The sequence below is a fragment of the Salmo trutta genome, chromosome 17 (genome assembly GCF_901001165.1).
Source record: "Salmo trutta chromosome 17, fSalTru1.1, whole genome shotgun sequence".
Classification (NCBI taxonomy): Eukaryota; Metazoa; Chordata; class Actinopteri; order Salmoniformes; family Salmonidae; genus Salmo; species Salmo trutta.
In genome coordinates this window covers 24,686,822-24,714,797 of record NC_042973.1, presented here as the reverse complement: position 1 = coordinate 24,714,797, position 27,976 = coordinate 24,686,822, and the positions used below count along the sequence as shown (strand labels likewise).

General features: G+C 42.5%; 1 protein-coding gene across 3 annotated transcripts in view; it reads left to right on the top strand.

Moving 5' to 3' along the window:
• LOC115151918 (cadherin-13) overlaps window positions 1-27,976 on the top strand; it is a 684,830-nt gene that overhangs the window by 20,632 nt on the left and 636,222 nt on the right. The window lies entirely within an intron of this gene.

Sequence of the window (27,976 nt, the reverse complement as noted above, 5' to 3'; positions counted from 1 at the left end):
TAAATAAATAATTAAGCCAATTTGTATATCACTGATTCATGATTTACGATGCTAGGATTCGTGCAGATATACAAGGGTTTGTGACATTCAGGAATGAGATTCTACATTAATAGAAGACTGTAATTGATAAGATATGAAAATATCTGAAGAGTTAATTCGGGAAATAGAGACTCGATAAACATTTTCTCGTGGTGCCCTGACTTCCTAATTAATTAAAGTTACATGATTAATTTAATCACATAAGGAATAATTACACATAGAGGATTGATTTGATAATATAACAGTCTTCACATTTAATGACAGCAAACGCAACGACATATGGAGCCCCCGTGTGAGGAATCGAAGATAGAATGAGGCATTTATTTTGATTCAGTCTATATAAAATTGAAAAGCAGATTGCATTATGCACCCAGATTATGTTATACAACATGGGGGTTGTAGACAGGACTTGTTGACGTGTGTGTTGCCATTTGAACAATACAAGGAGGTTTCCTCCGTCTTGTTTCGCTGACATAGTCAGAGTAGTCATGAGTTGTTAAATTCCAGATATATTCCATTAGGCCGAACATGTACTATTTCTGTCACTTGCATTTTAGGAGCGAGTGATTCGGTCAGTATTAAATTCCAGAGCGAGGGCATAAATCCCCCGCTAATTAGGAGTATTATCTTTCCGTCTACCGCACTTAGACAGCGTGGGTAGGCCACAGGCGCATCTTTTTTCTAAAATGACCGCTAGTTCCGGTAATTTAGTGCTAACAAAGAAGAATGACAAAAAGGTTTGAATGTAAGATGATTACTAGTAAAACCGTTCCCTTGTTTAAGGGGATCCTATGTTATGCTTGAAAGTGTACAAAGTAGGATTAGCTTGCACGAGATGCTAAAGCTAACAAAGGGAGAGCAGCCATTTTGTTTTTCCTGTGTCACGTTGAAATTCCTCCATCTTGGGCGACGGAAGTTCCGCCCTCTGTACTTTCGTTTGATTTCAGCTTTCTGCTATCAGTGACCCCTGGGGGTGAAGAATCGCCCATTTTTGTCCCCTTCTAATTATTTATGTGACACCCAACGTGTATCACTTTTATTACAAGTGGTTACTTATGATATCCAGCCAATCTCAACTGATTGGATATCGATGTCTCATTCAATTTAACTAAGAGCTTTTGATTGTCCCATGATGTCAAGCAAAGAGGCACTGAGTTTGAAGGTAGGCCTTGAAATACATCCACAGGTGCAACTCCAATTGACTCAAATGATGTCAATTAGCCTGTCAAAAGCTTCTAAAGCCATGACATAATTTTCTGAAATTTTCCAAACTGTTTAAAGGCACAGTCAGCATAAACAACCAATCAGTAGATATTGGTTACTTACAATGACAGGGAAGATTCCCCAGTGAGCTAAGCAAAAACAGTTTGGTTATAACACGATAGATTCAGAGAAGAAACAGGGTTTTGGAAGGAAGGCTAAGGAACATTGGTCTTTATCGGACCTGGGAAGCTATTCTCACATAAATACATATGCCACTAATGATCGCTCATTCGGAAAAGCAATGCATTGTATTTACATGAAGCTGGTTATGTGAGGCTCTGGTTTGTCCTGTCCTTTTGTGGAATCTTCCGGGTCGTCGTGTGATCACGTGGTCTGAGAGGTTCGTCTTAATCTGGAGATTCGTCTACATCGATCAGTGTTCTTGTACTAGATTTGCTACCTTTCCAGCTGCAGTCTGCTAGGCTGTCACCTAGGACTCACTTCTCCTTGAGTGATCAATAGTTCAGAGTTCATACCATTTCACGTGTAGCACAAGCTCTCACGTTTCCTGGCCTGTAGGGTTGAAATTAGAATTTGCCCTTTTTAAAAGGTTCTCCCGTTATTTGGAACTTAGGTGACTTTGGGTCATGGGGGCTTTTATAAAAATGTAGAAAAGGGGTTGGTTCATAATTTCCAACCAATGCCTATTCACTTGGGCGTGGCTACTGACTTAGTTAAACGTTACAGGGAAGATGATTTTCTAATTTTAAAAGTTCACATTACATAGTTTCATCTTTACTCATTCATTTCATACAAGAATTAGATGCAAACCTCATGAGGCACCTGTATAAACAGAGTTAGGGTAATGTGGCTGTATTGTCTTTCATGAGGTCACAAACATGAATCAAAATGGACCGGGTCGTATCTGGCTTCTCCACCGACCGTTTACACATTCTCCAAAATATGAGCATTGTTCAATTCTCAAATTCGGGGATGTAGTAGAATTTGGCGGGAGTTCCTTTGTTCTACTGTGAAACTCTATCTCTCCATACTGCATGGCCAGGGAGAGTCTCTTTACGGAATGTATGATGTGGGGGTTAAGTTGTAAAACTGCCCCCCTCCTAACAGGAGAGGGGGGAGCCGCACATCTCTGCTAGCCAATTCACTGAAAGGGCTAGCATCATGACATTACCATGTTTATTAGAGTATGTACTGTAGGCTATGTTTACTTGTCAGACTGCACAGTAGCCTAATAAACAAATGCAGTCGGCTTCTATCTAAAAAATGCTTTAAATGCTTTATTATCCAACTGTTTAAAATGCGTGTGGGCGACCTCATGCAACCGCAACATGTTGGATAAAGCATACACTACCAATCAAAAAGTTTTAGAACACCTACTCATTCAAGGTTTTTTCTTTCTTTTTTACTATTTTCTACATTGTAGAATAAAAGTGAAGACATCAAAACTATGAAATAACACATATGGAATCATGTAGTAACCACAAAAGTGTTGAACAAATCAATATTTTTTATATTTGAGATTCCTTAAATAGCCACCCTTTGCCTTGATGACAGCTCCGCACACTCTTGGCATATTCTCAACCAGATTCACCTGGAATGCTTTTCCAACAGTCTTGAAGGAGTTCCCACGTATGTTTAGCACTTGTTGGCTGCTTTTCCTTCACTCTGCGGTCCGACTCATCCCAAACCATCTCAATTTGGTTGAGGTCGGGGGATTGTGGAGGCAGGGTCATCTGGTGCAGCACTCCATCACTCTCTTTCTTGGTCAAATAGCCCTTACACAGCCTAGAGGTGTGTTGAGTTATTGACCTGTTGAAAAACAAATGATATCCCATCTGATTTTGGCTTAGTGGGGCTGGCATATCGCTGCAGAATGCTGTGGTAGCCATGCTGGTTGAGTGTGCCTTGACTTCTAAACAAATCACAGACAGTGTCACCAGCAAAGCACCATAACACCTACTTCTCCATGCTTTACGGTGGGAAATACACATGCAGAGATAATTCGTTCACCCACACCGCGTCTCACAAATATCTCCAATTTGGAATCCAGACCAAATAACCAATTTCCACCGGTCTAATGTCCGTTGCTCGTGTTTCTTGAACCAAGCAAGTCTCTTCTTCTTATTGGTGTCCATTAGTAGGAGTTTCTTTGCAGCAATTTGACCATGAAGGCCTGATTCACACAGTCTCCTCTGAACAGTTGATGTTGAGATGTGTCTCTTACTTGAACTCTGTGAAGCATTTATTTGGGATGCAATTTTTGAGGCTGGTAACTCTAATGAACTTATCCTCTGCAGCAGAGGTTAATCTGGGTCTTCCATTCCTGTAGCGGTCCTTATTAGAGCCAGTTTCATCATAGCACTTGATGTTTTTTGCGACTGCACATGAAAGAACTTTCAAAGCTCTTGAAATGTTACGCATTGACTGACCTTCATGTCTTAAAGTAATGATGGACTGTCGTTTCTCTTTGGTTACTTGAGCTCCCCCACGTTGTCACAACACAACTGATTGGGTCAAACGCATTAACCTCTAGGGGCTATGTGGGATGCAAGCGTCCCACCCCTGGTACACCCTATCAACAACAGGTGAAATATCAAGAGCGCCAAATTTGAAAACAATTAAATGTCATAATTCAAATTTCTCAAACATACAACTATCTTACACCCTTTGAACGATAAACATCTCCTTAATCTAACCACGTTGTCCGATTTCAAAAAGGCTTTACGGCGAAAGCATAAAGTTAGATTATGTTAGGAGAGTACATTGACAATAGCTGTGTGTAATGTTTTGTCAATTCAAAGACAGGCTTCACCAAAAGCAGAAAACCAGCTAAAATTATGCACTAACCTTTGACAATCTCCATCAGATGACACTCCTAGGAACTTATGTTAGACAATACATGCATTTTTAGTTCTATCAAGTTCATATTTATATCCAAAAACAGCGTTTTACTATGGCGTTGATGTTCAGGAAATCGTTTCCCTCCAATAACCGCCAGTCAATCAGCACAACAAATTAAATAATTACTATTCGAAAACATTGGTAAAATATTATATTGTCATTCAAAGAATTATAGATTTACATCTCTTGAACGCAACCGGATTGCCAGATTTAAAAATAACCTTACTGGGAAATCACACTTTGCAATAATCTGAGCACTGCGCCCAGAAAAATACGCTTTGCGATACAGACTAACCGCCATGTTGGAGAGATCTAAAATCGAAAATACTATGTAAATAATCCATTACCTTTGATTCTCTTCATCAGATGTCACTTCCAGGAATCCCAGGTCCATAACGAATGTAGTTTTGTTCGAAAAAGCTCATAATTTATGTCCAAAAAGCTCCGTGTTGTTAGCACATGATCTATGCCCGCCGGACTTTACTTCATGAACGAGGGGGACATTTTTTTTACGTTCGTTCAAACATGTCAAACGTTGTATAGCATAAATCATTAGTGCCTTTTTTAACCAGAACATGAATAATATTCAAGGCGGACGATTGCATTCTCTTTTAAAACGTATTGGAACGAGAGTACCCAACATGAACTCGCGCGCCAGAGTCTAATCGGCCACCACCGTTCCATGGCTCTTGTTCGGTCAGATCTCACAGTATAAGACTCAAAACACTTTGTAAAGACTGGTGACATCTAGTGGAAGCCATAGGAAGTGCTCAACGATTAATAAGCCCCTGTGTGTTTCAATGGCATAGGCTTAAAGGTAATTCAACACATCAGGTATCCACTTCCTGTCAGAATTTGTCTCAGGGTTTTGACTGTCATATGAGTTCTGTTATACTTACAGACACCATTCAAACAGTTTTAGAAAATTCAGAGTGTTTTCTATCCAAACCTGAACAATAATATGCATATTCTAGCTTCTGAGTTGGTGTAGGAGGCAGTTATAAAATGGGCACATATTTTTTTCAAAATTCTCAATACTGCCCCCTAGCCCTTAAGAAGGAAAGAAATTGCACAAATGAACTATTAAGAAGGCACACCTGTTAGTTGAAATGCATTCCACGTGACTACCTCATGAAGCTGGTTGAGAGAATGCCAAGAGTGTGCAAAGCTGCCATCAAGGCAAAGGGTGGCTATTTGAAGAATCTTAACTATAAAATATATTTTGATTATTTTAACACTTTTTTGGTTACAACATGATTCCATATGTGTTATTTCATAGCTTTTATGTCTTCACTTTTATTCTACAATGTAGAAAATAGTAAAAATAAAGAAAAACCCTTGAATGAGTATGTGTTCTAAAACTTTTGACCGGTAGTGTGTACTGTACAGTACTGTATTTCTTCATCAGCATCTTTATGCTTTCGTTAATAAAATAATGATAAAAATACTCTTTCAAAATGCAGATTTTTATTTAGTTATGCATCCATAATGAATTTCGAATAAATATCACTGAATGCCAGTAATATTGGAACAAAGTAGGCTAATGAAGGTAAACAAATGGTTGCTTACTGGAAAATACTCTTTCAGCAACATTATGGCTATTAGCAGGTCTATTAGCAGGACAATAGACGTGCCTAGATTGAGAGTAGGGGGAGAATTCTATTGTCAAATGTATTTCTTAGTTAGGTTGGCTTTATCACAACCGGCCGTGATTGGTTGCAATGTCACGGATATGTAGGGCAGGAGGAAGGAGCAGAGTCAAATGCAGGATACGATTGTTCGGTAGGCCGAAGTTTATTGACACCCAACACACTAGATGTATCAAAAGCACAGCGATCGCACAAAACCCCAAAAGGGAAACAGGTAATCCAATGAAGAGGAAAAAATACGCACGGGGCACAGCCCGGCTAGAATCAATACTCCAATATAAAAACGCTGGAGAAAAACACAACGTACTGTCACGTCCTGGCCAGTATATAATGTTAATTGTTTTGTAGTTTGGTCAGGGCGTGACAGAGGGTATTTGTTTTATGTGGTTCAGGGTGGTGTGTTTGTTCAAAGGGGGGTTTGATTTAGTATTTCCGGGGTTTTGGGTTGATGTTCTATGTTTATGTATTTCTATGTGTAGTCTGGTGAGTGTGTTTCTATGTTGTGCTGATTGGGGTTGGGACTCTCAGTTGAAGGCAGGTGTTGTCTATCTGCCTTTGATTGAGAGTCCCATATATTAGGGTGTGTTTGTGTTTGTTATTCGTGGGTGATTGTTCTGTGTTGAGCCTATGCTTGGCCAGACTGTTTGTTGTCGTTCGTTCGTTTCTAGTGGTTTTGTTATTTTTGTATTTAGTTGTTTTGAAAATAAATAATCATTTAAAATGAGCATACACGTACCTGCTGCGTATTGGTCCTCTTTCACCGACGACAACCGTGACAGAATCACCCACCACTCAAGGACCAAGCAGCAGAGGAAGGAGCAGACGGCGTTCGAGTTGGACTGGCGGGAGAAGTGGACTTGGGAAGAAATTCTGGACGGGGCCGGACCTTGGCATCAGGCTGGGGATTATCAGCGCCCGCAGTGGGAAATTGAGGCAGCCAAGGCGGGGAGGCGATGGTACGAGGCCAGAGACGCGCTGAGGGAGAAGCACGAGAGGCACCCCCAATAATTTTTTTTGGGGGGGCACACGGGTAGTTTGGCTAGGCGAAGGAAGAGCCGGAAGCCAGCTACCCGTGGTTATATGGAGGAGCGTATGAGGTGGGGAGCGCCATGTTTTGCTGAGAAGCGCACTCTCTCACTCATACGCACGCACAGTCCGGTGCGAGTTATTCCAGCCCCTCGCAGGTGCCGTGCTAGAGCGGGCATCCAGCCTTGTAGGAGGATGCCTGCGCAGCGCATCTGGTCGCCGGTACGCCTCCGAGGACCAAGCTAACCAACTCCCGCTCTACGCACGGCTACCATCAGGCCCCTGCACAGCCCAGTCTGCCCTGTACGAGCACTCCGCTCGTACAGGGCTACTAGTTCCATTCAGCCAAGGCGGGTTGTGCAGGAGGTAAGATCTAGACCGGCTGTGCGCCTCCATAGCCCTGGGTTTCCAGCTCCTGTCTCTCGTGCGGACCCGGAAGTGCGTCCACCCAGTCCGACTTGTCCTGTTCCCGCTCCCCGCACTAAACGGCAAGTGCGTAAACCCAGCCTCGCCAGTCAACAGTCGTCGGAGCTGCCCGCCAGTCAACAGTCGTCGGAGCTGCCCGCCAGTCAACAGTCGTCGGAGCTGCCCGCCAGTCAACAGTCGTCGGAGCTGCCCGCCAGTCAACAGTCGTCGGAGCTGCCCGCCAGTCAACAGTCGTCGGAGCTGCCCGCCAGTCAACAGTCGTCGGAGCTGCCCGCCAGTCAACAGTCGTCGGAGCTGCCCGTCAGTCAACAGTCGCCGGAGTGGTCAGACTGCGCTGAACTGCCGGAGTGGTCAGACTGCGCTGAACTGCCGGAGTGGCCAGACTGCGCTGAACTGCCGGAGTGGCCAGACTGCGCCGAACTGCCGGAGTGGCCAGACTGCGCCGAACTGCCGGAGTGGCCAGACTGCGCCGAACTGCCGGAGTGGCCAGACTGCGCCGAACTGCCGGAGTGGCCAGACTGCGCCGAACTGCCGGAGTGGCCAGACTGCGCCGAACTGCCGGAGTGGCCAGACTGCCCTGAACTGCCGGAGTGGCCAGACTGCCCTGAACTGCCGGAGTGGCCAGACTGCCCTGACTGTCCCGAGTTGCCAGACTGCCCAGACTGTCCCGAGTTGCCAGACTGCCCAGACTGTCCCGAGTTGCCAGACTGCCCAGACTGTCCCGAGTTGCCAGACTGCCCAGACTGTCCCGAGTTGCCAGACTGCCCAGACTGTCCCGAGTTGCCAGACTGCCCAGACTGTCCCGAGTTGCCAGACTGCCCAGACTGTCCCGAGTTGCCAGACTGCCCAGAGTTGCCAGACTGCCCAGAGTTGCCAGACTGTCCCGAGTTGCCAGACTGTCCCGAGTTGCCAGACTGCCCAGACTGTCCAGAGCTGCCAGACTGCCCAGACAGCCTGGAACGGCCTGAGCCGGAGCCACCTCCAAAAATAGGTGGGTTGGGGAGGGGGGGTGTAGCACAGTGCCGTCGTTGACGGCAGCCACCCTCCCTTCCCTCCCTTTAGTAAGGGGGAATTTTTCTTTTGGGTATTGTTTGGGGGTATTTTTTTTTGTTAAGGTGCTTCTGGGGTAGCACCTTTAAGGGGGGGGTACTGTCACGTCCTGGCCAGTATATAAGGTTAATTGTTTTGTAGTTTGGTCAGGGCGTGACAGAGGGTATTTGTTTTATGTGGTTCAGGGTGGTGTGTTTGTTCAAAGGGGGGTATGATTTAGTATTTCCGGGGTTTTGGGTTGATGTTCTATGTTTATGTATTTCTATGTGTAGTCTGGTGAGTGTGTTTCTATGTTGTCTATCTGCCTTTGATTGAGAGTCCCATATATTAGGGTGTGTTTGTGTTTGTTATTCGTGGGTGATTGTTCTGTGTTGAGCCTATGCTTGGCCAGACTGTTTGTTGTCGTTCGTTCGTTTCTAGTGGTTTTGTTATTTTTGTATTCCGTTGTTTTGAAAATAAATAATCATTTAAAATGAGCATACACGTACCTGCTGCGTATTGGTCCTCTTTCACCGACGACAACCGTGACACGTACAACCCCACTGACACACAAATAATCCCGCACAACACACAACCCCAAAGGAACAAACTAAATACCCCCACTAATGACAGAAATGGAAACAGGTGTGGACCTAGACAGACAAAACACAACGAACACAGAAACATAGATCGGTGGCAGCTAGTAGACCGGCGACAGCGACCGCCGAGCACCGCCCGGCCGAGGAGGGGCACCATTTTCTGTGGATACTGTGACATGCAATTTCAGTTTAATCCACCAGAAAAGACAGAACAAATAATACAACAAATATTGTGGTTAAACTCAAATATAGTAATTGATTAAAAAAACATGATCTATTGGAACCTTTAGCATGTGGAAGGGGGAAAAAGTATTATTATTATTTGTATTATTATTATTAACCCTGTTTTTCTCAAGCATAGCAGGCTGTGAATTCTGCATACAACGTTTCTAGGATGGGCTATTAGCAGGACAATATATACTGCTCAAAAAAATAAAGGGAACACTTAAACAACACATCCTAGATCTGAATGAAAGAAATAATCTTATTAAATACTTTTTTCTTTACATAGTTGAATGTGCTGACAACAAAATCACACAAAAATAATCAATGGATATCCAATTTATCAACCCATGGAGGTCTGGATTTGGAGTCACACTCAAAATTAAAGTGGAAAACCACACTACAGGCTGATCCAACTTTGATGTAATGTCCTTAAAACAAGTCAAAATGAGGCTCAGTAGTGTGTGTGGCCTCCACGTGTCTGTATGACCTCCCTACAACGCCTGGGCAGGCTCCTGATGAGGTGGCGGATGGTCTCCTGAGGGATCTCCTCCCAGACCTGGACTAAAGCATCCGCCAACTCCTGGACAGTCTGTGGTGCAACGTGGCATTGGTGGATGGAGCGAGACATGATGTCCCGGATGTGCTCAATTGGATTCAGGTCTGGGGAACGGGCGGGCCAGTCCATAGCATCAATGCCTTCCTCTTGCAGGAACTGCTGACACACTCCAGCCACATGAGGTCTAGCATTGTCTTGCATTAGGAGGAACCCAGGGCCAACCGCACCAGCATATGGTCTCACAAGGGTTCTGAGGATCTCATCTCGGTACCTAATGGCAGTCAGGCTACCTCTGGCGAGCACATGGAGGGCTGTGCGGTCCCCCCAAAGAAATGCCACCCCACACCATGACTGACCCACCGCCAAACCGGTCATGCTGGAGGATGTTGCAGGCAGCAGAACGTTCTCCACGGCGTCTCCAGACTCTGTCACGTCTGTCACGTGCTCATTGTGAACCTGCTTTCATCTGTGAAGAGCATAGAGCGCCAGTGGCGAATTTGCCAATCTTGGTGTTCTCTGGCAAATGCCAAACGTCCTGCACGGTGTTGGGCTGTAAGCACAACCCCCACCTGTGGACGTCGGGCCCTCATACCACCCTCATGGAGTCTGTTTCTGACCGTTTGAAAAGACACATGCACATTTGTGGCCTGCTGGAGGTCATTTTGCAGGGCTCTGGCAGTGCTTCTCTTGCTCCTCCTTGCACAAAGGCGGAGGTATCGGTCCTGCTGCTGGGTTGTTGCCCTCCTACGGCCTCCTCCACGTCTCCAGATGTACTGGCTTGTCTCCTGGTAGCGCCTCCATGCTCTGGACACTACGCTGACAGACACAGCAAACCTTCTTGCCACAGCTCGCATTGATGTGCCATCCTGGATGAGCTGCACTACCTGAGCCACTTGTGTGGGTTGTAGACTCCGTCTCATGCTACCACTAGAGTGAAAGCACCGCCAGCATTCAAAAGTGACTAAAACATCAGCCAGGAAGCATAGGAACTGAGAAGTGGTCTGTGGTCCCCACCTGCAGAACCACTCCTTTATTGGGGGTGTCTTGCTAATTGCCTATAATTTCCACCTGTTGTCTATTCCATTTGCACAACAGCATGTGAAATGTATTGTCAATCAGTGTTGCTTCCTAAGTGGACAGTTTGATTTCACCGAAGTGTGATTGACTTGGAGTTACATTGTGTTGTTTAAGTGTTCCCTTTATTTTTTTGAGCAGTGTATATTGGTCATATATGTCAAGGCTCCCTAGTGGCGAAGTGGTCTAAGGCATTGCATCTCAGTGTAAGAGGCATCACTGCAGTCCCTGGTTTGAATCCAGGCCGTATCACATCTGGCCGTGATTGGGAGTCACATAGGGTGGCTCACAATAGGCCTAGTTTGGCTGGTTGGGATGTCCTTGGTTTCTCTCCTTCTAAAAACAAATAAATATTTTGGCCATTCTAAAAATTATTATATATAGCCTACCAGCTGTGATCAACTATTTCAGCACCATATTGTGCTGCTCTGAGAGAAGCATGGAGAAATGAAAATGTTCAATAATATTCCATGATATTCTTAAGATATATAGTTGAAGTCGAAAATTTACATACACTTAGGTTGGAGTCATTAAAACTCATTTTTCATCCACTCCACAAATTTCTTGTTAACAAACTATAGTTTTGGCAAGTCGATTAGGACATCTGCTTTGTGCATGACACAAGTCATTGAAAGAAATAAAAGCTGAAATAAATAATTCCCTCTACTATTATTCTGACATTTCACATTCTAAAAATTAAGTGGTTATCCTAACTGACCTAAGGCATGGAATTTTTACTAGGATTAAATGTCAGGAACTGTGAAAAACTGAGTTTAAATGTATTTGGCTAAGGCATATGTAAACTTCCGACTTCAACTGTATGTGTTGACTGAATATAAGCAAGTGATGTCTGATAAATAATCAAGTCAATGGCACAGCCTCGGCAACTACATAAAGATGAGTGACTCACTCATTCATGGCTTTGGATCAAAATAAATAAGTACCAACATTCTTTCCGATAGTCTTTAATGAAGAAATGTTTTGGTTATCCTGACCTGGACACCATGTACAGTATTATAATAGCCCATTATGGGCTATTAGCAGGACAATATATGCTTACCAACACCTATCTGTATTTTGATACTTTGTGCAAGGCAATTGATCAGCATTAAACACGTTGTGGGTGGGGCCACCTGAGGGGTGCAGTGGTCTAAGACACAGCATCGCTACAGATGCTGGTTCAATGCCCGTGCAGGCCGCCATCGGGAAACCCATGAGGTGGCTTTTGGTTTCTCTCCCTCTAAAAACAGAAATAAATAATTCTAAGTAACAAACTGCCTTTATTTACAAATTAGTGAGAATGTCTCACCCCATGTTCAAGAATGGCCTTTTCTGGTTCACTCTAGGTTAAACGAAAACAAAATCATCTCCAAAATATCGTACATTTGTAAACAAAGCCATTATTATTAGTATTATTTAATTTAGAATTATATAAAAGCCCCTTAGATATTCTCACAGATCAGATTTTCCCTAACTAAAAATGCTGCTTAGACATTAATTTAGAATCCTCCAATCGATTAAATGTAATTATTGGCGGGGAGTCACGTCATTGAAAAATATACTTTTTTGATATACTGTAGGCCTACCGTAGGCAAAATGAGTCTCACTTGTTGAGTAATGTGCTGTTGAAAGTGATGTAGGTCTGATTTATTTAAAAAGCATATTGAAGTTAGAAGCAATAGGATTTAAAGCAATAACTATTTCAGCATCGTTTCGCGCTGCTCTGAGACAAGCATGGGGACTGGTCTTGATAAATCAGTGAGATTTTATTTTCACTGTTTGGGTATTGGTAACACTACAATTACAATTACTGTAGCCTACTCCTGACCGTCACATTGTACAGCGCCATATTTTCCTAACGGAGTGGCGCAGCGGTCTAAGACATTGCATCGAAGTCCTCTCTTGACTTTGCCTAGTTGACAGTATCACTTTCCCAACAAGCTGAAAGATCCCTCAAGCTTAAAAGACACAGTTTAAATCACAATCACCTTCCTGTCCTTATTAAAATCCCCTCTTTCATCAGACGAGCATCTTGGTTTACATAGTTTGGTTTACAATCACATCTCCTCACGTCTCCCTCCCGCCCTCTGCTGTTTCTGACCTCTCTTGGCTGTGCTGGTTGGCTTGGCTCTGCTTGGCTGCCTCATGGAAAATTCCCCACCTGTAGTGTGGTGTTGTCTCTTCACAACACAGGGAACGTTATTGAAGGGAACGTAATGAGTATGTAGTGTCTGACCAACAGCTGTATCCCTCCCCAGCATACCGTCAGACTGCCAGCTCACTCAGAGGGCACGTAGGGGTCAGGAGCTCAGCCTCAAACAGCCACAGCCATAGATCCGCTCTTTAATGATCACAAACTAAAGCTCAAACTTACAGTACATCTCCACCAATACAAGCGACTGTTTAAAGACAAAGATGCTGTTTGAGTCTTCTTGGACTGCATTGGCAGGGGGGTGCTCATTTCTTGAAGTGATTCATATTTATTTTGCTGGTATGTGCAGAGATTGATGAGCAGAGCACACTGGCCTCTTTCTCTCCCTGCCTTTAGGACTGTCATGGCCACGGGGAAAGGTAATGAGGAGAACTCATCCCCCTCTCTCTCTGGCTCTCTTTCCTCTCATCCTCCTAGTTTATATATGTCAAAAGCAGACAGCATTTAACTAGATGATGTTACCTGTATGTCAAATGATCATTGGCCTGAGGACTGAAACCTGAACCAGTGAGCTATATGATTAAATGTACAACTTACACACCATACTTCCAAACATAGGCGAGAATACCCTTTTTGAAAGAATAGTATTTATTTTCCAGGTCTCCACTCCAGCTATTGTACTTTGTAAACAGGATTTTACCTTCCATTCCAACCTAACACCTACAACAATTGTAATTCAAGTAAGAGCATTGTTTCTCTTGTAAAGAAAATTGTAATTCATGTATTTCAAGTAAGATAATTGTTTCTATATGAGTATTACCCAGAATGCTATGGAGCAGGTAAGCTATTTAACCTTTAGGAAAGTTGTTAAAAGCAAATTGTGTTTTGCCGTAACAGCATGGTTTAATCATAATGAAAGACAAACCACACACTGTGCACTGTGCAGCCAGTCACTAGGGTGTGAGATGTGACAGAAATTTTGCGGTTGGGGAGAGAGTGAGAGAGGGTGTAGGAGCAGGCTTGGCTTGAAGCACTGGGCATCTTATGACATGCATTATCTGAATTAGGCCCACAGAATTATACCTACTGAGGAATGGCTTCTATGGAGGAACTTTAAATGTCTTTCAACTTCTGAGAGTTGGGTTAACATTAGACCAGAGCTAACGTTAGCTGGCTTGCAAGCTAACAAGCTTGTGTGTGCAGAGCAGCACTTTAATTAAAACACGTCTTACCTTTTTGTAGTTAATAAATCCAATTTAAATCGTGATAACTATAGTATCTTTAACTAGCATTAAAAAAGTTAATCCATTCTCTCTCCATGATTTCTGAATCACACTTGTAACGTTGTCAGTATGCCACAGTAACCTATGCTTCGGAGGGGAGACACGCACACACACACTGGCAAAGATTGCCAGCTGGCAGGCAGACACTGGAATACATTTCTAAGTGGCAGAGTGAGGGCCTTGCATAGGCGCTTTGTTGTGATTTTTGTGGGACTGAAAAAAAGGCCTAGAACGTAAAATAACGTTATTAACCGGTCCCCATGCTTTTCAAATAATGGTTCTGTTTCAGAATAGTATAGATCACTTTCGTTCCCAGTTCTGATTCTGTTCCTTGAATAATTTAGCTTTTTCCATTTTTCTGTTCGGTTCCCTGAACTGGTTCCATCCGCTGGTTTAACGGGCTTTCCTACTAAGTGGTTATCATTGCCATCCCGGTAGCAGTAGCATCAGGAACATGCATTCGTCATGTGGTTGTTGTTGTACTCCCACTGACCTCCCTCCAATACATCTCTAAATAATCTGTTCCATTCTTTACTGTGATAAAGTGAAAATAGAAAATGAATTGAAGTAGGTTAGAGGCATGGTGCAATTTTTCACTTAAACATTGCGATAAACAATGGTGTCACAAATAAGTTTTCAATATCTTTAAAGAAGAAAAAAAGGATAGCAAATACAACTTATTTTCCATTATTGAATGTTCTATATACCGTGGTACAGCCATAGTAAATAAGCAAGAAAATGAAAACTGACAAACATTTAACAATCCAGTGTGTGCGTGTCTGTGTGTGTACCTGTGTGTGATTTTGCTGCTGGAGTGGAGAGTGTGTGGTGTGTGAATGGTTCCAAGCAATCACTTTTATCTTGCTGGATGGAGAGATTGGCCTTTGTAGTTGTGATTGCAGGGAATTAAGGGCTGCCTTTGGTAGCTAGCAACAGGGAAACAGCTTTTAGCCATGCGATTTTAAATGTGTGTGTGTGTGTGTGTGCGTGTGCGTGTGCGTGTGTGATCAGTGATTGATGTATTGCTGTGTAAAGCCTTCAGTCATGATGCATGAAAGAATGGAGGAGCTTTACTCAGTCAGAGCTAAGGTTGTGAAATATCAAGCTGAACCTTAATTGAGTTAACTCTTTGTGGTGCTGTATCTATCCCCTATAGATAACTGGGAATTCTTTGTCACATTTAACCCATTTATGCCAATAACCTTGAATGCCAATACAACATCCACCATACTAGTAGGTGCTAAGTAGTAATGCTAATTTTAGTTGTAGTGGAAACAGCAGTATTGCCTGTGTTACTTTCCCCCTTTTAATAATAATGTAAACTACAGTGCATTCGGAAAGTGTTCAGACCCCTTCACTTTTTCCACATTTTGTTACGTTAAAGCCATATTCTAAAATCAATCTACATACAATACCCCATAATGACAAAACAAAAACAGGTGAAAAAAAGCTGAAATATCACATTTACATAAGTATTCAGACCCTTTAATCAGTACTTTGTTGAAGCACCTTTGGCAGCGTTTACAGCCTTAAGTCTTCTTGGGTATGACGCTACAAATTTGGCATACCTGTATTTGGGGAGTTTCTCCCATTATTCTCTGCAGATCCTCTCAAGCTCTGTCAGGTTGGATGCACAGCTTTTTTCAGGTCTCTCCAGAGATGTTCGATCAGGTTCAAGTCTGGGCTCTGGCTGGGCTACTTAAGGACATTCAGAGATTTTTCCCAAAGCCACTCCTGAGTTGTCTTGGTTATGTGCTTAGGGTTGTTGTCCTGTTGGAAGGTGAACCTTTGCCCCAGTCTGAAGTCCTGAGCGCTCTGGAGCAGGTTTTCATCAAGAATCTCCCTGTATTTTGCTCCGTTCATCTTTTCTTCGATCCTGACTAATCTCCCATTACCTGCCGATGAAAAGCAACCCCGCAGCATGATGCTGCCACTACCATGCTTCACTGTTGAGATGGTGCCAGGTTTCCTCCAGACGTGATGCTTGGCATTCAGGCCAAATAGTTAAATCTTGGTTTCATTACACAAGAGAATCTTGTTTCTCATCGTCTAGGAGTCCTTTAGGTGCCTTTTGGCAAATTCCAAGCAGGCTGTCATGTGACTTTTACTGAGGAGTGGCTTCCATCTGGGCACTCTACCATAAAGGCCTGATTCATGGAGTGCTGCAGAGAAAGTTGTCCTTCTGGAAGGTTCTCCCATCTCCACAGAGGAACTCTGGAACTCTGTCAGAGTGACCATCGGTTTCTTGGTCACCTCCCTGACCAAGGCCCTTATCCCCCGATTGCTCAGTTTGTCCAGGCGGGCAGCTCTAGGAAGAGTCTTGGTGGTTCCAAACTTTTGACTTTTAAGAATGATGGAGGCCACTGTCTTCTTTTGGACCTTCAAAGCTACAGAAATGTTTTGGTACCCTTCCCCAGATCTGTGCCTTGACACAATCTTGTCTCGGAGCTTTATGGACAATTCCTTTGACCTTTGGGGCTTTAAATAGGCAGGTGCATAACTTTCCAAATTATCTCCAATCACTTGAATTTACCACAGGTGGACTCCAATCAATAAAATAAAATAAAAAATACCTCAATGGATGATCAATGGAAATAGGATGCACCTGAGCTCAATTTTGAGTCTCATATCAAAGTGTCTGAATACTTATGTAAAAAAGGTATCTGTTTTTTACTTTGAGTACATTTGCAAAACTTTCTAAAAACCTTTTTTTCCTCTTTCTCATTATGGGGTATTCTGTGTAGATTGATGACAAAAAAAAATATGTAATCAATTTTAGAATAAGGCTGTAACATAAAATGTGGAAAACGTCAAAGGGTCTGAATACTTTCCAAATGCACTGTATATCCCATCGCGCCTGGAGACCAACATGTGCGTGGCTGAAACATACAGCACTACAACAGCTAATCCATATCCAAGTCATATCCAAAGATGTTTTCCATTCAGTGGGTAAATCACTGATTTTCAGGGTAATGATTGAGATAGGGAGAACAGTTCTTTCATTGGTTATTGGCCTTTTCAAAGCAGTGAGAGATTAAGGCCAAGCAGCCTGTTGATATGGTCAGTGCGATCCTTGGGATGTCCCTACCCTAAATTCTAAATCCTAACCTTAAACTTAACCCCTACCCTAACCTTAACCATAACCGTAACCCTTACCTCAGCGTTTCCCAAACTAGGTGTTCTTAATTTGGGGTCGCAAGAGAAACAAAAAAACACCTTGCTTGTTTTATAGAACCGGGGTTAAATCATTAACCTCCTCTAGCCGCTAAATGAGGTTGTAATAAACATAGCTGTTTCTGTTTTCTTCCTACAAATGTGGCTCGAAGTTTTGAATGGTTTAAGCTACAAAATATCAATACCCCAACACTGAAAGATAAGACTCTTTGGATGTATATATATTTTGTTTCCATCTACAATGCCCACAAGCCTCATTAGAACAGAGTGGACAAGACCAGGCAATAAATCAGACTGGGGGAAAAATAACATCATACAAAAGTATTGCCTGATGATCTTCTGAACTTCACAATATCTTTTTGATGCATTTCAGTCACTTCAAACCATACTTTCTTCAGATTTAAATTCTTCCAAAAGTACTGTCAGACTGATTTGTAATAGACTGTCATAGCATGGTGGTGTGGCGAAATTGATCTGATCAAAATGGGGTTGAGATCCCAAAAAGTTTGAGAACCCCTGCCCAAGGATCCCAGATAGCATGGACCCTGTTGATATTCCTCCTCCTCATTGTTTTCCTGCATTGAGTTTTATCACAACAACAGCACCACGCTGTCTGATTGCAGCCTCCCTTTGCTCTGCCATGGGAAATAACAAATTAGGCTTGTTTTACAGCGAGGGAGTGTGACTGCACAAGTGTCTTGGATTTGTAGCGGGGCTGGTGGCTGGGCTGGTGAGGCTGGAGAAAATGGGCTTTCCGCTTGAGTGAAACTAAGCACAATGTAACAGGAGTTCTACCTTTTTTAAAAGGTATTTGCAGGAGTGAAAGTAAGGCGGTATGGTCCGGTAAAAATAAATAGTGGGGGTACGTCATACCGATAAAACATGAGCCTATCACCTTAATGAAAACAAAATGTCAAGAAAACTGTAGACTATTACACCAGTATTTTTCGTTAGTGCATGTCAGAGGCACTAAAAATGAGAGAATGGACTTGAAAACTGGTGGTATACTCTACGCTCTAAAATGCGATGTGGTTAGACGAGAACACTGATGTTTTGCAGAGATGATTGGACGCGCGCGGACAGCAGTGGAGGCATTAACTCTGGCCTAATGACAATCGCCAAATGTCATTACACTTTTGGATGTTTTGTGTAACAGATATCTCTTTCCATTCACCACTGTTTGGAAACTGGAAATATGTTGTGAGTGGATGATCGTGCACGGGTAGGCTAGTAAAGGAGCCCTTTGAAGTGATTGTTTGACAATCAGATTAAAACAGCTAGACTGGTTGCGTTTATGCCACAATAAAATGTCATAGATTTTAAAAGTCAAATGACAAATCTTTATGACTAGGCCCACAGAGATGCTATTGAATTAATAGGGACTAAATATAATTATGTGATTCGGCCACACGGCCGGCTCGCCCATTAGGCAGGATTAGGCAGCCGCCTAGAGTGTCAGTTTGACAAGGGCGGGATTATTCTGCCCAAAAACAATAATAACATTCTCACCCAGTGGCATGAGGGCTATTTAGGTGATCGCTGATAATAATAATAATAATAATAATAATAGTACATAGGACTTATATAGCGCGTTTCATGGACCCAACGTCACTTTAAAATTGTAGAGATGAAAAAGCAAAACAACAAAACAGGAGTCAAAACGAAACATGAGTAAAGAGAGTGGTGGGCTCAAAGAAGGAAAAGCATGTCATCTTTCAGTGTACGGAGGGTAGGGTTTGGGGGCGTGGCTTTCAGATAGTTATTGTTGGCCACTCGTGAGAGTAAATGGTATTCCTGTTGATCATGCTAAGTTTGTACACTGCAAGTTTCACTTTTCCTTCAATATTTTTGCATTATATCCTACTATAAAATTATTCTTTAAATATTATAACAAAATCCCAACATTGGGACATGCATAGGCCGTTAATGAACTCATACTCTTGGGTAAGCCTCACAAAAGCTACAAAAATGTCAGTGCTCAACATACAGATAACAATACAACAGAACAGATTAACTAGAATTGAATTTACTCTCACAGGTGGCCAAAAAATAACTATCTGAAAGCCACACCTCTCCTAAGCCACGCCTCCAGTCTTCCTGGTGAGTATAGCTCAATAAACCAGCATCAATAACCCAACTGAGTGACCCAATTGGTTGGGTCAAAATAACCCAACGTGTTCTGTCCGATATTTACCCAAACTGGGTTGTCTTTAACCCAGCATTTTTTAGAGAGCAGTGTGCTATTATCATAAGGGGCCAGTGGTTTCTTCTCATGATGGGCCGCTGGCTGGTGGCTGCAGTGTGTTAGTGGCATGAAAGAGCAGCTCTTGACTTAAATCCCTTTCTCCTTGTGCACTGCATGGCTGAAGTATCACTCTGTGATGAGAGGCCTGTGCTGTGTTTCCTCTATCAGGGCGAGGGGTGAGGGGTGTGAAGGGGCCTGTTGCATGCAGGCAGCTCTCTATCCAGGAGTGTCCCCTCCTTTCCTCCTCTCAGGCTGGTTGCAGTGAGGGGAGCCAGGGGAAATGGCAGGCTACTCCGGGCCTGATCATGGCTCTCTGGGGCTCAGGAGGGACATTTAGATTACTGAGACAAATACACAGTTACATGGTGCCTAAGAGTTCTGATTAGGCTCCAGGAGAAACGGGTAGTGAGGGTGAGGGAGAGGGATTCTCCTGTGGCTATCAGTGGCCTGTCCCTGTGGAACGGGTAAGGGAGAGGGAGGGGAAAAACCATTCAAGGAGAGAGAAAGAGGGATAGAGGGAGAGAAAGACAGTTCAAGCTGATTTTTTTATGAGACATATTTTGAGTGTTTTGGCTCTGTTTTGGTTCCCCTTATCGTTTCACATGACTCCCCATCACCTTTCTCTCTACACCTCAGCCCCTGATAATAGCCTGTGTTCCCCAGTACAATCAACTATTTCTGGGCTTGGCCATGCACTGAGAAAGAGAGAGAGAGAGAGAGAGAGAGAGCATCAGAATCATGGAGGACGAGAGGCAGAGAGATGGAGGTACTCAATGTTTGTAACTGAATATCATAACTTGCAGTTTTATGAAATCCAATCCAGTATTTTATCAATGTGAAATTACCCCTAGAGTATAATTGAGGCGCCATAAAACCAACAATACGGAAATGAATAGTTTACTCTGAATGATATGAAGATAATACTTGGCAATGAGAAAACAAATAATAATTCACTCAAATTGTATCAGAGTGTGCTTTAGATTAGATATTTCTTTATTGTCTGATTTTCACAGATATTTACTTTACGTATAAGAAAATGCACTGCGATATAGTGAGAGACATGGCATAGACAAGTCATAACATCAAACGTATACATTCATGAAAAAACAAAACAAGAATGAAAGCTTAAGGACTCTTACCCCTCCCTTCCACATTACATAGTTTCCCCTCCTATACTCAATGTTACACATCCCCTTAATGTCCAAGGTCCCTGAGTGTTGCACATAATGTTATTGCACAACCATATAGTTTTGATATCCATTATTATTTTACACAGTAAAATGAGTGAATGTATCCCCATGTCCCTAATGTCCTCTTTATTTGTTTATAAGGGTCAGTATGTGTGGTACAAATTCATTTTATACCTGACCAGTTTGCACAGGGGGAGTCTGTAGCACTTGCTGGATGGCAGGAGCACAGCTATATTGGGGTTGTGCCGCAGAGCCCATATTGGGCTCAGATTTGTCATGTTTAAAACAATATTTGTATATACTGTACCAGTCAAAAGTTTGGACAGACCTACTCATTCCAGGGTTATTATTTATTTTTACTCTGTTCTACATTGTAGAATAATAGTGAAGACATCAAAACTATGAAATAACACATATGGAATCATATAGTAACCAAAACGTGTTTAACAAATCAAAATATATTTTTTTATATTTGAGATTCTTTAAAGAAGCTACCCTTTGCCTTGATGACAGCTTTGGACACTATTGGCATTCTCCCAGCCAGCTTCACCTGGAATGCTTTTCCAACAGTCTTGAAGGAGTTCCCACATATGCTGAGCAATTTTTGGCTGCTTTTCCTTCACTCTGCGGTCCAACTCATCTCAAACCATCTCAATTGGTTGAGGTCAGGTGATTGTGTAGGCCAGGTCATCTGATGCAGCACTCCATCACTCTCTTTCTTGGTCAAATAGCCCGTACACAGCCTGGAGGTGTGTTGGGTCATTGTCCTGTTGAAAAACAAATGATAGCCCCACTAAGCACAAACCAGATGGGATGGCTTATCGCTTCAGAATGCTGTGGTAGACATGCTGGTTAAGTGTGCCTTGAATTCTAAATAAATCACAGACAGTGTCACCAGCAAAGCACCCCCACACCATCACTCTTCCTCCATGCGTCATGGTGGGAACCCCAAATGCGGAGATCATCCATTCACCTACTCTGCGTCTCACAAAGACACAGCGGTTGAATCCAAAAATCTCTAATTTGGACTCATCATAACAAAGGACAGATTTCCACTGGTCTAATGTCCATTGCTTATTTTTCTTGGCCCAAGCAAGTCTCTTCTTATTGGTGTCCTTTAGTAGTGGTGTCTTTGTAGCAATTCGACCATGAAGGCCTGATTCACGCAGTCTCCTCTGAACAGTTGATGTTGAGATGTGTCTGGTACTCGAACTCTGTGAAGCATATATTTGGGCTACAATTTCTGAGGCTAGTAACTCTAATGAACTTATCCTCTGCAGAAGAGGTAACTCTGGGTCTTCCTTTGCCGTGGCGGTCCTCATGAGCGCCAGTTTCATCATAGTGCCTGATGGTGTTGACTGCCATTGAAGATAAGTTCTTGACATTTTCTGGATTGACTGACCTTCATATGTTAAAGTAATGATGAACTGTCGTTTCTCTATGCTTATTTGAGCAGTTTTTGCCATAATATGGACTTGGTCTTTTACCAAATAGGGCTATCTTCTGTATACCACCCCTACCTTGTCACAACACAACTGATTGGCTCAAACGCATTTAGAAGGAAAGAAATGCCAAAAATGTACTTTTAACAAGGCACACCAGTTAATTGAAATGCATTTTAGGTGACTACCTCATGAAGCTTGTTGAGAGAATGCCAAGAGTGTGCAAAGCTGTCATCAAGGAAAAATGAAAAATCTCAAATCTCAAATATTTTTAGATATTTGCAGCGCTTTTTTGTTACTACATGATTCCATATGTATTATTTCATAGTGTTGATGTCTTCACTATTATTCTACAATGTAGAACATAGAAAAAAAAGAAAAACCCTTGAATGAGTAGGTGTGTCCAACTTTTGACTGGTACTGTATATTTTGTTATTTTTGTTTGTTGTTTCTCTGAAATACTACTAGCCACTTAGCAATCTTATGAGGTTGGCTTTATTTATTTATTTATTTATTTCACCTTTATTTAACCAGGTAGGCAAGTTGAGAACAAGTTCTCATTTACAATTGCGACCTGGCCAAGATAAAGCAAAGCAGTTCGACAACATACAACAACACAGAGTTACACATGGAGTAAACAACATACAGTCAAAAATACAGTAGAAAAAAAATAAGATTATATACAATGTGAGCAAATGATGTGAGATAAGGGAGGTAAAGGCAAAAAAAATGCCATGGTGGCAAAGTAAATAAAGTATAGCAAGAAAAACACTGGAATGGTAGATTTGTAGTTTGAAGAAAGTTCAAAGTTCAAATCTAAATAATATGGTGCAAAGGAGCAAAATAAATAAAATAAATAAATACAGTAGGGGAAGAGGTAGTAGTTTGGGCTAAATTATAGATGGGCTATGTACAGGTGCAGTGATCTGTGAGCTGCTCTGACAGCTGGTGCTTAAAGCTAGTGAGGGAGATAAGTGTTTCCAGTTTCAGAGATTTTTGTAGTTCGTTCCAGTCATTGGCAGCAGAGAACTGGAAGGAGAGACGACCAAAGGAGGAGTTGGCTTTAGGGGTGACCAGAGAGATATACCTGCTGGAGCGCGTGCTACAGGTGGGTGCTGCTATGGTGACCAGTGAGCGGAGATAAGGGGGGACTTTACCTAGCAGGGTCTTGTAGATGACCTGGAGCCAATGTGTTTGGCGACGATTATGAAGTGAAGGCCAGCCAACGAGAGCATACAGGTCGCAGTGGTGGGTTGTATATGGGGCTTTGGTGACAAAACGGATGGCACTGTGATAGACTGCATCCAGCTTGTTGAGTAGGGTATTGGAGGCTATTTTGTAAATGACATCGCCGAAGTCGAGGATTGGTAGGATGGTCAGTTTTACCAGGGTATGTTTGGCAGCATGAGTGAAGGATGCTTTGTTGCGAAATAGGAAGCCAATTCTAGATTTCACTTTGGATTGTAGATGATTGATGTGAGTCTGGAAGGAGAGTTTACAGTCTAACCAGACACCTAGGTATTTGTAGTTGTCCACAAATTCTAAGTTTGAACCGTCCAGAGAAGTTATGCTGGATGGGCGGGCAGGTGCAGGCAGCGATCGGTTGAAGAGCATGCATTTAGTTTTACTTGTGTTTAGGAGCAGTTGGAGACCACGGAAGGAGAGTTGAATGGTATTGAAGCTCGTCTGGAGGGTTGTTAACACAGTGTCCAAAGAAGGGCCAGAAGTATACAGAATGGTGTCGTCTGCGTAGAGGTGGATCAGAGATTCACCAGCAGCAAGAGCGACATCATTTATGTATACAGAGAAAAGAGTTGGCCCAAGAATTGAACCCTGTGGTACCCCCATAGAGACTGCCAGAGGTCCAGACAGTAGGCCATCCGATTTGACACACTGAACTCTGTCAGAGAAGTAGTTGGTGAACCAGGCGACGCAATCGTTTGAGAAACCAAGGCTACTAAGTCTGCCGATGAGGATGTGGTGATTAACAGAGTCAAAAGCTTTGGCCAGGTCAATGAATACGGCAGCACAGTATTGTTTCTTATCGATGGCAGTTACGATGTCGTTTAGGACCTTGAGCGTAGTTGAGGTGCACCCATGACCAGCTCTGAAACCAGATTGCATAGCGGAGAGGGTTTAGGTTCCCAATCTCCCAACCTAATAACTAGCTACCAAGTAGCCATTTCAGGCTCTTAATCAAGTTAGAGTAGCTGGCTTGCCTAACTATCTTAGCTGGAATGACTTTCAATCTTTTACCCAGATTTTAGCAGAGATGCAGAGAAGCATATTTAGTTTATAAAAATAAATAATGTTCAAGATGTATGCTTAGGTATGCTGAAAAATATACTTATTTTTACCTAGGATTGAGCATAATGATTATGGCTAGATTGCCGGAATAAACTGTTTCAGGTGTTTGAAAAATGCTAATCCTAAATTCTCCAACTAACGGACAGGGGACCTAAACCCGATCCAGACCACCCCCAGTCATCCTCACATACTTTGTGACCTCTCTGATTTTTGGGGTGCATGATGCCCTGCAGAGCATCATGTTGAGATGAGCACATTCCTATAAATTATTGAACTGATTCCTGTCTCCCGTCTCATCATTATGGAATCGCACAGTGTATTACTAGCAGAGGCAAGTGCATAGTCGAGCTAGCTAAGAGAGAGTTAGCAATGTCATGGATGGCAGAAAAGGATTCAAGATGGACATCAGAGCGGGAAAACAACCTGATTAAAAAGTGAGGAATATACAGTGAGTAAAGGAAAGGACATTTATTCAACTGTGAAGAAGAACTTTAAAACTGTGACTCATGTGACTCACGTCAGTGAGTGAAGTGAATGAAGATCACGTGACAGAAGAAAATATTGCCGTGGTTGTGGACAATATTGAAGTGTGACAATTGGTAGCCTTTTGAGGAAAAAAAATGCCTGGAATTTTGGAAACATTGGACAGTTTGATAAAAGTATTGAGCAGAGGAGCTCATATACTGAACAGTTATAATATTTTGTTCTTGCTAATGACATTGATCAGGGCAAAATTGTGCCTACATTTTTTTGTGTAATGGTGTCAGACATTTAATTTACTACACAGCCTGCTACAGTCAGACAGGTCAGGTAATAAGACGTATGGGGATATTCTGGAAATACTGAAAGGACAATTTTCACCAAAACCACTAGTTATTGCTGAAAGGTTTAGGTTCCAGAGAAGAAATCAGGAAGAGGATGAATCAGTGACAATGTTTGCCGCTGCGTTAAAGAAACTATCAGAGCACTGAGTTTAATGATGTTCTAAATGACACAATTAGAAACAGACTAGTATGTGGGCTACAAAGTGAAGCTACACAAAAGAGACTATTTACTGAAAGTAATCTGATGATGGAAAAGGCCATTGAAGTCAGTTTGTCCATGGAACTAGCTGCTAAAGAGGCTCAGCAGTTGAGTTTCATCAGGAAAAGTGCACAGAGTTGCAACTGAAAATCAGAGACGGGGAAGTCGAGGCACATGCTTCCGCTGTGGCAAAGCGGGACATCAGGCTGGTATAAAGACATGGATTGCCGAGCCTATGGTAAAAACGGCCACATCGAACGAGCCTGCAGAAACAAAAAGATTTCAGAGAAAAGTCAGACTGAAAACAAGAGACATTCCAAAGATAGAAAAAGAGACATGTTCACGCTGTTGAGCAAGACAACACTGAGGTAAGTGACTCATCAGATGAGAAACTTGCACTGAATATGTTGCTTGGGAGCTGCATGGCTACTATGTCTCTCCCTTGCTTGAGGGGCAGCCAGTGCATATGGAGATTTCCCCAGGGTAGCTGTATCTCTTCTGTCAGACACAGTCTACAAAAATACACAAACACCTTCCACTTCAGACCGTACACCTCGTGTTAAAGACTAACACAGGTGAATCTGTCGCTGTGAGAGGCATCACTGAGGTCATAGTTCAGTTAAACAGATAAACTGAAAAGCTGCCACTCTTTGTCGTGAAAGGAGACTGTCCATCACTACTCGTACGGTCGTGGTTGGAAAAAAATCACTGCATACAAGTTAAAGTATTGGATTCTTCACACACCACACTAATCCCATTCCATTACAGTTTCAAGCTTTTTTTTAATAACACTGAGTTTCCCAAACATTAGGAACACCTTCCTAATATTGATTTGCATCAAGGATCTCTCTGTACTTTGCTCTGTTCATCTTTCCCTCGATACTACCTAGTCTCCCAGTCTCTGCCGCTGAAAAACATCCCCACAGCTTGATGCTGCCACCACCATGCTTCACCGTAGGGATGGTGCCAGGCTGAGTTTCCCAAACATCCTGATGTGACGCTTGGCATTCAGGCCAAAGAGTTCAATCTTGGTTTCATCCAGCTAGAGTCTTGTTTCTCATGGTCTGAGAGTCCTTTCGGTGCCTTTTGGCAAACTCCAAGCGGGCTGCCATGTGCCTTTTACTGAGGGGTGGCTTCTGTCTGGCCACTCTACCATAAAGGCCTGATTGGTAGAGTGCTGTAGAGATGGTTGTGGTTGCGGGTTCACTTGGCACATCTAAAGCCTTTTCTTTTGGGGTGTTGCTATAGGCCACCAAGTGCGAACAGTCAGTGTCTAAATAATATGTGTGACATGCTTGATAGTGTATGTGATGTAAACAGAGAGGTCTACTTACTTGGGGACCTGAATATTGACTGGTTTTCATCAAGCTGTCCGCTCAAGAGGAAGCTTCTTACTGTATCCAGTGCCTGTAATCTGGTTCAGGTTATTAATCAACCTACCAGGTTGTTTACAAACACTACAGGAATAAGATCATCCACATGTATCGATCACATTTTTTGTAGAACTTTGTTCTAAAGCTGTATCCGTACCCATTTAATGCAGTGATCACAATATAGTGGCAATATCCAGGAAAAACAATGTTCCAACAGCTGGGCCTAAAATAGTGTATATAAATATTTTGCTGTGACTCTCATGTGGATGATGTTAAAAATATTTGTTGGTCTTATGTGATTAATGAGGAGCATCCAGACGCTGCACTTGATGAATTTATGAAATTGCTTCTTCCAATTATTGATAAACATGCACCTGTTAAGAAACTGACTGTTAGAACTTTTAAGGCTCCATGGATTGATGAGGAATTGAAAAACGATATGGTTGAAGAGATGGGGCTAAAAGAGTGGCTAATAAGTCTGGCTGCACATCTGACTGGCTGAAATTGTGACTAAACAACAAAAAGAAGAAGAAACTATATTATGAAGCCAAGATCAATGATATAAAGAATGATGGAAAAAATTTGGAGTACTTTAAATGAAGTTATGGTCAGAAAGACAAATTCAACTCCATCTTTCATCGAATCAGATGGCTTATTCATCACAATACCATTTAATGTTGCCAATTATGTTTATGATTGCTTCATTGGCAAAGTGGGCAAACTTAGGCAGGAAATGCCAGCAACGAACAGTGATCCATCGTATTCATGCATAAAAAAACAAATAATGAAAGAAAAGCATTGCAAGTTTGAATTCTGTAAAGTTAGTGTGGGAGAGATGGGAAAATGATTCTTATCAATCAATAATGACAAACCTTCTGGAATTGACAACTTAGATGGAAAGCAACTGAGGATGGTAGCTGACTCTATAGCCACTCCTATCTGTCATATCTTTAATCTGAGCCAAGAGGAAAGACTTTGTCCTCAGGCCTGGAGGAAAGCCAAAGTAATTCTGCTACCCAAGAGTGGTAAAGCGGCCTTT